Source organism: Lepus europaeus, chromosome 13, assembly GCF_033115175.1.
Source record: "Lepus europaeus isolate LE1 chromosome 13, mLepTim1.pri, whole genome shotgun sequence".
Taxonomy (NCBI): Eukaryota; Metazoa; Chordata; class Mammalia; order Lagomorpha; family Leporidae; genus Lepus; species Lepus europaeus.
This window is the reverse complement of record NC_084839.1, coordinates 43,433,586-43,449,552: the sequence shown is the minus strand read 5'-3', so window position 1 is coordinate 43,449,552 and position 15,967 is coordinate 43,433,586.

Sequence of the window (15,967 nt, the reverse complement as noted above, 5' to 3'; positions counted from 1 at the left end):
TGTCTTTGTCTCTAGACATGCGTTTCAGACTCTTCTTCTCCCGCTCTTGTTTTGAAACCACAATCCTTGATGTCTCCTAAAGCCAGTAGGATGAGTTTGTGCGAATCATGGTGTTTCTGTTGGGGCTCCTCCAGGGCCTTTGCATAAGCTGCTCCAGTGAAGGGATCCAGCCACAGAGTGCAGCTGTCCGCTCTCGGCTCAGCCATCCTGGCATCTGGAAAGCCCTCCCTGACTTCCCGGACAGGTTACGCTCCTCTCTGACACACCCTCCCTTCCTGCACCACCTGCTTCCTTCTTGTTGCTTTTGTCACGGCTGTGTGATTCCTGTGATTAGCTGGTGAGCGCAGGTCTCTGCCTGGGCTGTCTCTGTCCATGGCAACAGGGAGCACACACTGCCTCCCCCACTGGGCACAGCTGGGACTGCTAGGTGTGCTGCAGGGGAGGAGAGGAGCGGCTGGTTAGCGGGGTGGGTGGAGAGCCCAGGCCCTGAAAGCAGAGGGGAGGGGTGCGCCCCACACATGAGCCTCCGAGGCCGAGGGGAGGCCACAGACAGCTTGGAATCAGGGCAGGCTCCCCCTGTGCATAGCCCACTACGTGGCTGCCCCTAGTGCAAGTTGAGGGTCACTAGGAAGGCCTTCCATGCCTCTACTCCAGTGCCTGATGGCCAGCTCACCGAGGAGATAAAGTCTTTACTCCCCAAGGCCTAGAGAGCCCGGGCCCGAATCCCACACTCCTGGAGCAGGCAGAGGAACTCAGCGGTTTACATTCATGCTGAGGGGTGGGGGACTGAGAGAGGCTTTCCTCCAAGCCAGTTGTGACGGGGCAGGGAGCGTGCGTGGGGGTGGAGGGCAGAGGGAGCGGGCTGCAAGGCTGAGACCCACAGTGGGGAAAGGACACAGAAAGAGGAGTCGCCGGGCCCGAGGCCAACCTTGACCCAAAGCATTCCTGTGCCTTGGCCATGCAGCCCGGTCCTCCTGGGTATTAACAGCCGTTTCGTTAAATCTGGCTCTGCAAATATTTGACGTCTGGAAGACATTCAGCAAAGATGGCGTTCGGAAGCCTGGTTCGGAGGCCCCAGGATGGCAACCTAATTACGTTCCTTTTAATAGCTCCTTCCCCAGTGCTCAGTCAGGCACATCTGCTGTGCTGCAGTTGCACCTTCAGGAAGGAGTATTTTTAACACCACCGAACCACAAAAGGAAACTTCTGAAGGCTGCGTGGAAACGGCCACTGCGTTCCGGGGCCCCAGGGCCCAGCTAGGGCCTCACGCTCTCCCCGGCTCCACCTCCCCACACTCGGCCAGGCTCCTTCCCTCAAGCAGAGGGGGTGTTGGTTTACTTGGCAGTGGTCTTGGTCTGCTTTTTCTTTTTAAATCTTCCATTTCCAGTTTCCCCAGAGGTCCATGCAGGCTGCCTCTCCCAGCTAGCAGGACAAGCAGGGGCGCAAAAGCCACCACCCAGGGCAGAGGGAGCAAACCCTGGCCGCCAGCCCTCCGTGTTCCCTGGCCACTGCTCGTTCATGCTCGCTCTGTTCCTGGCCTCGTCCACCCATCCACTGGCCTCCTTGCCGTGCCCCAGCTGAGGGTCCCCCCGCCAGAGCTTGGTTATGTCAGGGGAAGGGAAGGGAGGGCTCTTGCACCAGCTAGGCTGCCCAGTGCCTGTGTCACTCTTCTCCTGTTTTCAGCCAGAGGTTGTGTGGGTGAGAACTGCCCCATTCAGAACACTCTGGAGCCCCCAGGGGGAGCAGTGCCCACTTTGGGGAGCTGATTCTCTCTGATCAAGGAGTAGCCGAGGGGCAAGAGGTGCACAGCCGCTGGGCAGAGAGGGGGCCGTGCCGTGTGGGCGCTGGTGGCAGGGGTCCCAGTGCATCACAAAGGCACAGTGGAGCCTGCCTGCACACACTTGCTGCACTGCCTTCCATCCTTCCATCCGGTGCAGACAGGAAGCAGCGTTTCCCGGCAGGTGCCAGGAGCACAGGGTGAGCTGCTGCTTTTCTCCCAGCCGGAGACCACCCCTTCCCAGACCAGAGGCCCTTGGGCGTCAGGCACAGCACTTCCTTTTGCTGCGCACATAGTTTTTGTTACCTCCTTTCTTCGGCTGTCACTTGATCATCGTGGACTTCCCTGGTCTCCTCACCTTCAACTTGAGCGTCCGAGACCAGCCAGCTGCACCTCCTTCATTCTGTTCTGGGGAGAGGGGACCGGACGGACTCAGCTTACCTCTGGCTGTGCACACCCCGGCTCTGGGGGCTAGCATCTGGGTGCACTGGCCTTGGGGCAGGGGGACCTTCAGGACCAATCATGAGGTCCGCCTCTCTGCTTCCCTGAAGGAGCACTGGGGCTCAGCGGGAGGACTCAGGGTGCTCCCAAGGCAAAAGCCTGGCTGCATAAGGCGGTGCGGATGGGCAAGATTTTGGTGCTGTGGTCCAGCAGTTGTTCTTAAAGCTGAAGGATCCAGGATGGTGTTGTGGTGCCAAGGGTTAAATTGCAGCTTGGGACATCTGCATCCAGGATTGGATAGTCCTAGCTCTTCCACTTCCAGTCTCAGCTCCTGTACTTCCAATCTAGCTCCTTGCTAATGTGCCTGTGAGGCAGTAGATGGTGGCCCAGTCCCTGATATATCCATGGGAGACCCAGATTGAGTTCGTGGCTCTTGGCTGCAGACATTGTGGGCATTTGGGGAGTGAACCAACAGATGTAAGTGCTCTCTCTCTATTTCTCCCTGTCTTTGTCTCTGACTTTACAATAAATAAATCTTTAAAAAAAATGCACTGGGGGCTGCTGCTGTGGTGTAATAGGTTAAACATCTGCCTGCAGCTCCAGCATCCCATATGGGCACCGGTTCGAGTCCCAGCTTCTCCACTTCTGATCCAGCTCCCTGCTGATGGCCTGGGAAAGCAGTGGAAGATGGCCCAAGTGCTTGGGCCCTTGTACCCACATGGGAGACCCCGAAGAAGACCCTGGCTTGGCTTCTGGCTTCGGACTGGCCCAGCTCTGGACTTGCGGCCATTTGGGGAGTGAACTAGCGGGTGGAAGACCTCTCTGTCTGTCTTTCCCTCTCTGTCTGTAACTCTGCCACTTAAGTAAATAAGTAAATCTTAAAAAAAAAAAAATACACTAAAGGAACAAAGAAATGCTAAACAGGGTGTGGTGGAAAAATCTCAGGGTGTCAGGAGTGGGCTGGAGATGAGACAAGTGCACGGAGAATGCAGCAGGGTTGGTACCTGTGGTGAACTCGCCTTAGTCACAGCCTTCCCCGAGGCTGTGACCCAATGGCCAAAGACAACCTCCAGTTAACAGTCTGTGCCAGACACTGTTCTAAGTGCCATCCATGGACTCATTTAACCCTTACAGCACCTTCCTAAGGAGGTATTGTTCCCATGTGACTTAGGAGAAAATGGGGGCTCAAGGAGATTCTGTAAAGCCAAGATCAGACAGCAAGTTCATGGTGGGGAGTTTGGGCTTTAAGCTGGGAGGCATGTGCTCTTCTTGCTTTGCTGATGGAAACAGGCGGCCACCTCCACCGTGCTGTCAGCATACCCTGCAGGCATGAGTGCCTCGAACCTCTCCTCTCAGCTCTGTCATGGGTGCCATCTCTCAGGGTGCAGAAACTCCTGCCATCAGTCAGGAACACATGGGCAATGCAATACCCTAGAATGTGTCCCTTGCCCTCTCCCACCAAGCAGGTTCAGAATGAGCATCCCGTACTGGAGTGCCTGGGATGGTGTCCTCCCTGTTTCTCATCCAGCTTCCTGCTACTGCACCTGGGAGGGAACATATGATGGTCTATGTACTTGGGTTCCTGCCACCCACACGGAAGACCCGGTTAGGGTTTCTGGCTCCTGGCTTCAGCCTGGCCCATTCCTGACTGTTGGGAACATCTAAGGAGTGAGTCAATGGATGGAAGATTTCTCTCTCTCTCTCTCTCCCTCCCTCTCTCTCTCTCTCTGTTAGAGAGTGAGTTCTTAAAGTCTGGAGATTGAAAAAGTGGTCAAGGGCATGTTAGGTTAACCTTGCACTTAGAGAAAGGTCACACACGGCTGAATTTGAGCAGTCACAGGGAAGAAATCTGCCACCCGATACCTAGCATCCTACAGTTCAAGAGCAGAACTCTGTGATCATGAAAAAGCTTGTGTCTGTACTGTACAGTTCGGTAGCCACCAGGCGTCTGTGGCCATTGAGTGCCTGAAATCTGCCTAGTGTGACTAGGGAGCTGTTTTAAGTTTGGATTAGCTTAATTTTAAATTACGATTGCTTCACGTGCAGTTCATCATAGCGGACAAGGCATTCTTGAGGCCTCCTTTGGGATATGCGTGGAAACCCTAGGAGGGTCACACCTGCAGTGACTGTCTGCCCAAAGCTCTGTCAGAGGGTGCAGGCAAGCTGCGGGCGGAGGCGTCCAGCAGGTGCATTTCAATTGGCCAGCGAGGGGCTTTGTTACAACTGGACGCCTTCAGGCAGCGCAGGTGCTCTGCAGTCTCCACCCCCACCCCACCCCAGTTGTACTCCAGGGCTGAGTCACAGATCCTCTGAAGACGTGGTTAGTTGCAACCCTGCCTTAGGGAAGCCCTTCAATGGTTTTCAACCCTTATTTCCTTTGGTCCTTACAGGAGCCCCACGATGGAGATAGGGTTGAGAACCCTGAGCCCATTTTATGGGTAAGAAAATGAAGATTCATAGAAGCCCCCAGAATGAACCATTCTCCAAAGCCAGCTCCACCTTTCCTGTCTCATTTGAATAGACACTGGAAGCCAAGGGCTTGCATCTGGGGCTGACGTGGCCTCCTGGCTGGGGAACCTTGCCCCACCCTGGCTGCCGGCTCCTGCCGCCCTCAGAGTGCCTCTTCCCCAGCGCTCCATTCTTGTTTTTATTCAAACATCATCTTGATTCATTTTTAATGCAACCCAGCTGCTGTCCCACGCTTACTAATGCAGCCCATTCACTTGCCCATGTGCCTGCCTGCCTGGGCTCCCAGTCTCCCGTGGTGCTGCCTGAAAGGAAGACACTTGGGGGCCATCGGCAGGCTCCACTGGCTGGACTGAGGGGGAGAACAGTCCACCTCCAAGCCTGCCACTGGCCTCAGCCTGTGCTCTGGTCCCTCTCCACGTAAACCTGATCCTTGCCCCTTCCCAGTTTTCCACTGGTATCAGGCTGCTTATCTACTCGTCTGGAATTTAACACCTGCTTGACCCGTGCCCCTTCCTGAATGACCGCCTCTGCCCCTTTCAGCCGTCCATCAGGGCCCCCACTCAAGTTTCCTGTGGCCCTCACTGAACACTTCTGCCTGTCTGACTTCTCTACCACTTGCTTCCCCTTTTCTGCCAACTTAGTGGTGGAAGGAAGGGCCCTGCCCTCGATTAGGATGCACAGGCCATGTGACTTCTGAAACTGGACCTCTCAGAACCTCCTTTCTGAATCTGGGATTTCTAAGAGTTGGGTAGGATCAGTGATTTTTTTTTAAATTTTTACTTATTTTCATTTTTATTTGAAAGGCAAAGAGACAGAGACAGACATACAGGGAAAGATCTTCCATCTGCTGGGTCATTTCCAATATATCTGCAAGTCAGGGCTGGGCCAGGCCAAAGCCTTGAGCCTGGAACTCCATCTGGGTCTTCCACGTGGGTGGCAGGGACACAAGTACTTGAGTCATCACCTTCCACCTCCCAGGATGCATTAGCCAGAGGCTGGATCAGAAGTGGAGCAGCAGGGGCTCAAAAAACCAGCACTCCAAAAATAGGAATGCTGCCTCCCAGGGTGACATTAGTAGGGAGCTGGGTCAGAATTAGAGGAGCCAGGATTTGAACCAGGCACTCCAGTATGGGATGCGAGCATCCCATGCCACAACCTAACCACCAAGGCAGGGCGCAGATTTGTGATTTTTCCAGGCAGACTTCTTGGAGATTGCCCTGAGGACTAGGGGCAGAGGTGGGAGAGGAGCCAAGTGGATAGGAGCGCCAGGAGTTTGCTCATTCCCTGCCCCCAGAGGACTCACCTTGCTTGGATTAGCCTACTAGGCGGCTGCTGCTGCTTTTTTTTTAAAGGTTGCCTTGGTACATTTTTTTTTTTAAGATTTATTTATTTATTTGAAAGTCAGAGTTACACAGAGAGGAAAGGAGAGGCACAGAGAGGGAAGGAGAGGCAGAGAGAGAGAGTGAGGTCTTTCGTCCGATGGTTCATTCCCCAATTGGCCGCAACGGCTGGAGCTTCGCCGATCTGAAGCCAAGAGCCAGGAGCTTCTTCTGGGTCTCCCATGCGGGTACAGGGGCCCAAAGGTTTGGGACATCTTCTGCTATCCCAGGCCATGGCAGAGAGCTGGATCGGAAGAGGAGCAGCAGGGACTAGAACTGGCGCCTATATGGGATGCCGGCACTTCAGCCAGGGCGTTAACCCACTGTGCCACAGCGCTGGCCCCAGCCTACTAGGCTTCTAAAATGTTGCTGTTTAAAAAAAGAAAGGGGATCACCCCAGCTTATCCAGGGAGAAGTGATCCCCCAAGACTTGCACAGCGCTGGCACGGTGGAGGGTACATCTTTTCTCCCTGCGGCGCTGTAGACGCCTTGGAGGAAGAAACCTTGCACCTCAGGCACCGTGGTGTGCAGACCACATGATTGGAGTCCAGCCAGTGCCTATGGAATGAATCGAGGGACCAGGACGTGGTCTCTTCTGTGACATCCTGGTTGTGTCTCCCCTCACCAGCCAGATTGAAAGTCCTGGTTCTCCACAGTGCCTGGCAAGGGCTTGTAACCAGGCCTCGGCTCTTCTTCCTAATGAAAAGACCACCATTTGGCGGGGAGGGGCCTCTTGGAGGCGGAGTCTGTTACTGTGAACATGAAGTGAAATAAGACAGATATGGAGCTCTGGCTGAGTCCTGCCACCTTTCCTAACTTGCCATTTCCTACAGGTGACTTAATAACTGGCCCTCAGGTTTCTCAGCTAGAGGACGATGCTTTTGTGTTGCTTAGTATTTGGAAGCCAGCCTTCTGTCTAGACCCCTGGACTGGGTGGAGAGCAGCATAAGAAATTCCCATCCTGGGGCTAGCATCGTGGTGCAGCAGGTTAAGCCGCCTGTGACGCTGTTAGCATCCCATATGGGTGCCGGTTCATGTCCCAGCTGCTCTACTTCTGATCCAGCTTCCTATTAATAGTCTGGGCAAAATAGTAGAAGATGGCCCAAGTGTTTGGGCCCCTGCCACCCACACAGGAAACGTGGAAGAAGCTCCTGGCTTTGGCCTGGCTCAGCCCTGGCTTTGCATCTATCTGGGAAGTGAACCAGCAGATGGACAATCTCTCTCTCTCTCTCTCTCTCTCTCTCTCTCTCTCTCTCTCTCTCCCCCTCCCTCTCTGTAGCTTTGGATTTCAAATAAATAAATACTTACAAAATAAAAAAAGAAATTCCCATCCTGCCCTTGGCATTGAGCTGTCCCCAGTGTGGGGAGCTGGAGGGATGCACTGTTTGCTCAGAGTCTGCTGGGCTTGAGATGGAAACCACAGCTATAATACTCATAGCTGGCTAATGAAACCTGTGCAGGAGGAAGAGCTCTGTAAAATTTGTTGCAGGGTAACAGAAGCCAGGAGGGCTAGGGAGGGCAGGGTCATTCACAGAGGGAAGCTGTGACCAGCTGGGTGGGGACCAGCTCATGGCGCACAGAGCAGTACCACAGGCCTGTTGTGGCCTCAGTGTGCTCTGCCCATCCTCCTCCAGAACCTGAGGGTCCAGACTGGGACTGGCAGGGCCGGGAACACAGCTTTCTGGGGGGACAAAACACCAAAGTGCAGGAGGCTGGTCTTCAGCCTTTTCCGTCTGTGTCTCTCCCATCTTCCTCAGATGCTTGAAAGAGGAGGGAGAGCCTGCAAGACTAGAAGCAAGTGTGTTGATATTGGCCCTCACGGGGCTCCTGAGCACTTAAGTGTTCCTTTGGCTTCAAGAGTGACCACTAGACCACATCACCAAAGATTTGCCCCCATTTGCCCAGCCATTGGAGGAGCCAGGGCACCAATGTGAGACCTCAGAGCAGGCTGTGCCTCCAGGGCCCTGGGGAGAGGAATTCCCAAGCCAGAGGCCATCTGTGACTCACAGCATCGTGATAACTTCCATGGAGTTTTATGCAAGCATAACTTGAGATTTTACATAAAAATATAGATTTCTGGCTTCTTTTGTAAAATTGGTAGAATTAAAATGGTTTGTCACACTTTCCCAGTGGGTGAAAATTGGCTAAGCTAAGCAACTGCTGACCTCCCTAAAGGAAACATTGACTTCCTGTTTTACCACAGTCCCCATCAGTCCCCATTACTCGCTGTCACTCCCTGTCCTTATATCTTGCCTCTTTCCCACGGATGCCACTGCCTGGCTCCTGTAGCATATGAGCTTGTGGCCTTTGACTTCATCCAAGTAAATCCTATAGCAGCAGCAGGAGCACAGAGAACCATAAAGGCAATATTTCTGGGCAGAGGAGTCTCTGCTTGCTCCTAATACCACTCTGTTTGGGAAGCTGCCCCTCCTGGAAGAAGGGAGTCCCAGCACCCAGCTTCACAGATCATGAAGAGTGTCAGTCTGTCAGCGGATCTGGAGAGAAGTGTGCACAGATCTGCCCAGCTCCCTGGCCCTGCAGCCTGGCCCTCCAGCATCAGCAGCCGCCTGGTTCTCCCTCACCAGGGAGTTGAAGCCCTGATTGCTTATTGCTCTGCGACCCAGAATGGAGTCAGCCTTGTGCCTGGGCTGGCCTGACCTTGCAGTCTGTTCCTTTTGCCTTGTGCCTGCCCACTGCCTGGTTTGGGGTGGCCCCTTATCTGAATACCTGTCTTGGTTCCTACCAGCACCTCAGTACTCTAGGAATGAATGGAATTCTGCCCTGCCCTGTCCTGCAAGATCTTCGGGGCGAGCTCTGTCCCTGGAAATTGAGCTGCCGCCAGACCCCTTACACTGCAGGAATTCCATCCTTCTCCCACATCTGCCCACCCGGGAGGCCGGCCTGCCCTCATCCCTCAGGGCAGCCCTCACTTCTTGCTTGCCTGGCCCCATGCAGTGTGCTGTCAGCAAGGACAAAGCGTATCTAGGGAGTGGGGGTTTGGTGCAGTCTCAGCCCCCAGGTGCTGTCTTGGCCAGGCGTCTGGCTGCACACCTGCGTGACCATCCAGAGCCCTGGCCACCCCTGTTTGCCCTTATCCTTTCGTTGACCCAGCTTCTTTCCTTTTCTAAAAAATTTGATTTTTAAAATCTAATTGTTTGAAAGGCAAAGTGACTAGGGAGAGAGAGGAGAAAGAGAGAGGTCTTTCATCTGTTGGTTCACTCCCCAAATGGCCACAATGGCCAGGTTTGGACCAGGTCAAAGCCAAAAGCCTTAAATTTCAACTGGGTCTCCCACATGGGTGTCAGGGACCTGAGTGCTTGAGCCATCATCCCCTGCCTTCCCAGGTGCATTGTCAGGAAGCTGCATTGGAAGCAGAGCAGACAGAACTTGAACCAGCACTCCAATACGGGATACGATGCCATCAGACTTAAATTTCTGCACCACAACGCCAGCCCACCAGCCTACCAGCCTCCATTGAAGTTCATTTCTAACTCCTATGTCCCAGTTTCCTACCATGTCCTCTTCCTCCTCATCTGACACTTAGTCCTGGAACATAAATGATTAGCACAATAATGAACGTATTGAGGTTGTGTCTGAGGTAGTGTTACTAAGCGTCAGTCACAGTTATATTTAATTCTTACAACAACCGAACTAACACTGCTGTCCCCATTTTCTAGGTAAGGAAACTGAGACACAGAGATCAAAGAATGTCTCCAGGCCCTACCACTAATAAATGGCAAAACCAGGATCCAAACTCAGGTCTGTCTGTTGCTAAAACTTAAGCTTTGAAACAGCTCTGCCTCCCAAATCAAAGAAAGCTAGAAAGAAGGCTCAGAGAAGTCAGTAGTCTGTTTGAGGTCACACAGCTTATTAGTGGTGGAGTTGTAATTCAAACCCAGCTACGTTTCTGTCGCCAAGTTGTAAGCTCTTTGCTGGCTGTCAAGGCTGCTTCTGTCACTGCCACTTGTCCCTCAGCTCCTGGCGTTCCATGGGGAACCCAGGAGGTGTCTGGGAAATGCAGGCCGCAGGCCTTGCCTCACCTGATCGGGTGTGCCTGGCTGGGGTTGTTTTCTCATGGACATTCTGATGGCATCGATAACAGCCAGGATGGCCTTGTCCTTAGACAGGTTAGCTGTAGGTCAACACTCATCCTCCCAAACCTGGAATCCCGGCCTGGAAGGCAGATTTTCTAGTAGGGGATAGAAGATGATGCGTGAATTAGATTTAGCGCGCTAGCTTCTGGGGATAAATGAATTTTCCGGCAGGCTCTCTAAGAGGAGTTGGCTGCAGGAGAGCGGGAGGAGCTGCAGTTCTGCTGGAGGCTGGGTTGCGGCAGGGGCAGGGCAGCGGGGCCGAGCTGGCTCAGGAAAGCATGCAGACTGATTGCACGTAGAGTGGTTTTCCGCAGGTCAGAGTTGGATCCTGCTTCCCTGAACTCTGCATCTCTGGGTCTTTTTTTTTTTTTTTTTAAGATTTTATTTATTTACTTGAAAGAGTTTCAGATAGGCAGAGGCACACACACACACACACACAGAGGTCTTCCATCTGTTGGTTCACTCCCCAGATAGCTGCAACAGCTGGAGCTGTGCTGATCCAAAGCCAGGAGCCAGGAGCTTCTTCCGGGTCTCCTACACAGGTGCAGGGGCCCAAGGACTTGAGCCTTCTTCTTCTGCTTTCCCAGGCCATAGCAGAGAACTGGATCAGAAGTGGTGCAGCTAGGACTCGAACCAGCATCCATATGGGATGCCAGCACTTCAGGCAGCAGCTTTACTCACTAAACCACAGCGCCGGCCCCTGGGTCTGACCTTGTATCTTAGGTCCCAGAGGCCTCTGGCCCCGGCCCCTGGAGTGGCCTGGAACCAAGCCTGTGGAAGCACCCCTTTCATGCAGCAAAGCCTCACACCTATGCTCTCTGGAAACTCCTGGACTTGGCCATTGCCACAGGGAAGGGGCCAGCCAGTTTGTATTGTTAGCAGCCATATCAGAGTTAACTGTGAGAGAGGCTGTCAGAGTAATGGGTCTCCAGGCTCCTTGCAGAAAGAGGTTTCTCAGAGGCCTGTGCCAGATTTAGTTCCTAGCAGTATGGTCAGCATTAAGGACTTTCCAGAACCTTCACCCAATCCAATATAAATGAGCAAAGATCTGAGCCCTTCCTGAGTGCCAGCACTGTTTCTGGATGTCAATATGGGGGACTTCACTCCGTCCTCCTGTTCCAATCCATTCTTCCTCCTCCTCCTCCTCCTCTTCCTCTTCCTTCCCTTCTTCTTCCTTTTTTTTTTTTTTTTTTTTTTTTTTAAAGATTAAAGGCAGAGGTAGAGAGAGAGAGATGAAGAGATCTTCCATTTGCTGGTTCATTCTCCAAATGGCTACAAAAGCTGGGACTGGGCCAGGCTGAAGCCAGGAGTCCAGAGCTTCATCTGGATCTCCCACTTGTGAGGGCAGGAGCCTAAACATTTGAACCATCCTCTGCTGCTTTCTCAGGTGCATCACCAGGGAACTGGATCGGAAATGGAGCAGCTGGGACAAAAACCGGCGCCCGTATGGGATGCCGGCATCACAGGTGGTGGCTTAACCGCTGTGCCTCAACACCAGTCCCCTATTCCAGCCCATTCTGATAGCAGCTGGGTTTCCTCACAGCTTTAGCATGGCACAGTGCTCAGAGGCTTGGGAGCGAGACAAACTTGGGTTCAGATTCCTTTGCTACTTGCTAATGGCATGACACCATCATCAAGTTTCTTCATCTGTCAGCCCCATCCTTGCAGGGCTAACTATGAGAACTAAATGAGATTGAGTGTGAGCTTAGAGCCAGTTCCATCTCCTGGAAGGATATGCTTTGTCCACAGCAGCAATCAAACCAAAAAACAAAAGCAGAAAACCGCTGTCCCCTTTACAGCATCCCTTTGTTGAGAATCTCCTATGACTGCCTACTGCCCACAGGACACCGTCTTGCCTTCTTTGCCTAGCATTGAAGGCCTTTCATGGAGAGCACATTTCAAGTGCCCAACAGCCACATGTGGCTACCATATTGTACAGGGAAAAATAACACCCTTCTGTTCACTGCATTGGGTAGCCCTGATGTAAGTGAAACTATAGCTCACCAACCTGATCCCCTTGGAGCAAGTTTCAGTGTGGGGTATGGAAGAAGGATGGTTAGCATGGGTGCCACCAGGCCAAAGCAGGGAGGAAACAGCTCAGGGACCTGAGAGCAGTCCAAAGGTAGCAGGGTGGCCCCTGCCCTGCTGCCGCCACCACCACCACCACCACCGCTGAGTGACCCTCACACCCTTTGGCCCCACTTTGGCCCAAGTTTCCTGAGGGGCGTGGGCTGTGTGGGCCTCTGTGGACTACTGCATGTGTGACCTTTCCCTCACCTCTTTTGATCACCCCCACTTCTTCCATTGTTGGGAGAAATGAGCAGTGGTGCCCTGCCCAGGCCCCGGCTTCGTGGGAGCGTTTTAATAGGATGATAGAGCCTTTCCCCACTTTGAAATCAACTCCCTAAGTGAACAGCTGTCTTGTCGGAGGGCTATGTGTTTCTAATAAAGAAAACAGAGTTGGTAGGCCTTTCCTGGCAAGAGCATGTCACCGTAAAAGAGTGTGACCCTCCAAAATGTTGGGGGAAGAGGGATGAAAGTTTGACCACGAGCTGATCACTTCTGAAGCCCAAGCCGAACAACATGCAGGCTCACAATCCTAGTCTCCGTGGGCGTTTGGCTTATTGCTTAGTGGAGAAAGCTAACAGTTAAAAACATATTCCCACTGAGACAATGTATACACGTGGACCACTGGCCCCCAGACCTCTCAGGAGGCCTCTCTGTAATCCAGGTGCACCTGCTCCTGACCGTCTGGGCATGGGGCAGGGAGTGTGGGGAGGGGCAGCAGGCGATGTTTTTCCTGGATGTCTCCATCCTGGTATCTGTTTATTTTACAGGAAACTTGAGCCCTGGCCTCTCAGGTGTTGCTGTTGATTCCCACTGAAGGGATCTGGGGCTGGGCCTAGGTGTCCAGGTGTCCTGGCCCCTGACCAGGTTTTCTAGTCACTGCAGGCTGGGCTTGGCTGGGCTGGGGAGTTGTCTGCTCCTTTCTGGGCTCTCTGTTCTATACCTGCTCAGTCGGTGCCTTCCTTTCTCCCCAAATGGACCTGCCCGTGCTCTGCCTTCCTGCAGCCTGCCAGGACCTCACTTCCTTCACCCTCAAGGACCCCCTCACCTCCCTAGTGAGACTTTCTTCTCACCACCTGGGCCTCAGGGGATGCTCTGAGGTGCTGCACAATCCCTGGGGGAATCACTCCTTTGGGTTCTTTTGCTGCACCCTATTTTGCTCTCGTTTCCAGGGCCAGGCTAGTCTCTGGCTACCAGACAGTCCCAGGAGCTAGAGCACTATTATCCTGTTGATTTCACATAGCACCCACCGTAAGGCTGGGTGTACAGAAAGGAAAAAAGAACGTGTGGAAGAATGGAAGACAGGCCACGAGCCCCAGTTTTTTCTCCTTGCCACCCTCCACTTTCACCAGGAGCTCTGAGCCAGCCGGGGAGCTGAGAGCATCCTCAAGCACCCGGACCTGTGGCTCCAGGCAGCGGGCAGCCACGGCGGCACTCTGGCTGGCTGTGCTGGGGACGTGTGGGGGAGCTGTGCCTGACTGCAGCCGGGAAGAGCAGTGGGTACCCTGAGTCCCCTGAGGGGGAGGTTACGACAGAACAGGGAGAGAGAGGAGAGGGGGTGGGGAGGCCCAGAGAAGAGAATGAGAGTAAGGGAGAGGGGGGCACACAGGGAGAGATCCTTGCCCCACACATCTCCGGTCCTCTGACGTGGCTGTGCTGATATCCCCGGCACTAATTGCTTCAATTAATAATACTGCTCTATAAAATTTCAGCAGCCGAGAGCAAGTGCAAGGGAAGATGACATAACGCATTAATAATGCAGGCAGGCGATCGGGTTGGGCTCCCTGGGAGCTCCATTAAGGAGAAACTGCTGCAGTGCTCACAGCAGCCAGTGCCCCCCGCAGGGCGGCGTGTGTCCTTGGGGTTGTCAGGCTGTTGGGGACAGAGGTGGCTTTGATGGAAGGGCGGCTGGGAGGGCTTTCACCTGCTCATAAATGCCAGAGAGCCCTCCTCTCAGTCTTTGATCTGCACAGTTGATGTTCTCCAGTCTTATGTAAGCAGTGTGCAGTGTTTGGAGTTGGCTGCCCTAATGCCCACCAATGACCCCTTCCGGGTTCCTCTCAGATTAGAGCCCTGACCCCCACCTCTACCAATGGCTGGGGCAGCTCTCTGATTGCTGCGTTTTTTTGTTTTTGTTTTTTTTTCCAGCTGCTGTTTTTCAAATCTCCTTTCTTTCTTCCTCTCCGTATCTGTATCTTCATCTTTGTATTCCTTTGTCTCCCTGCCCGTGGATTCCTAAGAGTTTTTTAGGGAGATAATCCCCCCTTTCAGGACAAAGGAACTGCTTCCAAAACATGTTGAGCTGGCTTCTCTTAGGTCTCTTATCTCCATCACCAAAAGCTGTCTTTAATGTTTGCACATGCGCACAGTCCATCCCCCACCTAAGTCTGAGTGGGGAGCCAGGAACAAAGGCGCCAGCAACAGGCTTCCCCCGCCCTACCCCACCCCACCCTCTGAAGCTCAGGGTCACTAAGTGATTCCAAGTGACACAAAGCAGGTTTTTTCCCATTTGCCTGTAGGAGTTTGTTTGGATCCTCCCAAACAAACTCTATAAACAGGGCTTCTCATTCTGGGACCTAAGGAGATGTTTTTGGATACCCCGGAAACTATGGAACTCACACAAAATCATCTTTGTCCACAAGCACATTTTTTCCATAAGAGAGCCCACAGCATTCTCTGATGGTTAATGGGTTTGTGCTGTCCCCCAAGCACGCTGAAGCACAGCTCTAATCTCCTGGGGCAGGGAGGCACTCAGATGGAAATGTAGGTGACCAGTCGCTTAGATGGGCCCCCCTGGCCATCTCGGCATCCTTGGCTATGTTCTGTCATGGCCCTGCCATTTCTTACTGGGATTTCCACAAAGTTCGTGTCAAAAGAGGTCAAGGGCTAGAAATAAAGGAAGCAAGAGGGGGCCCAACATTCATGTAGGATGCGTTTAAGTCATGCTGCAAGTCTTGCAACCAGAATAGGCTGCTGCCTCCATTCCACAGTAGGAGGCTCCTGTCAGCAACTCAGTGTGTTCTTTCCAGGGAAGGAAGGTAGGGGACAAGGATGTGTTGTGCATCCTCTAAGAACAGGCCTCTGTCCCAAGAGTCTGCTGCCGTCCTGGTCACACTCCAGGGAGGCAGGCCCTCCAGCCCCGCTTCACTGAGGAGGAAGCAGATTCAAAGAGGTCAAGAAACTTTAGCAGAGTCAAGATGTGAATCCAGGCCTATTTACCACCAAATCTAGCTCTTACCATTTCACAGAATTGCCTGGGCTTGCTTGCTTTTCCTTTTCTTTCCTCCCTCCCTCCCTCCCTTCCTATTTCAACAGTAGTTTCAGAGGGACATTTTCTTAGAGCAAGCCTAGCTAATCCCTACCTCTAGGCTCCTGTTTCTCATTGTCCATTCTCTATCAGCACACGTCTTTTTTTTTTTTTTTTTTTTGAAGATTTATGTATTTATTTGAAAGGCAGAGTTACAGAGAGGCAGAGAGAGAGAGAGAGAGAGAGAGAGAGAGAGAGAGAGAGAAAGTGCTTCCATCCGCTGGTTCACTCCCTAGCTGGCCACAACAACAGCTGGCAGATCTGAAGTAAGGAACAGGAGCTTCTTCCAGGTCTCCCATGTGGGTGAAGGGGCCCAAGGACTTGGGCCATCCTCCACTACTTTCCCAGGCCATAGCAGAGAGCTGGATTGGAAGTGGAGCAGCCGGGACTAGAACTGTTGCCCATATGGGATGCCAGCACTCAGGTGACAGCT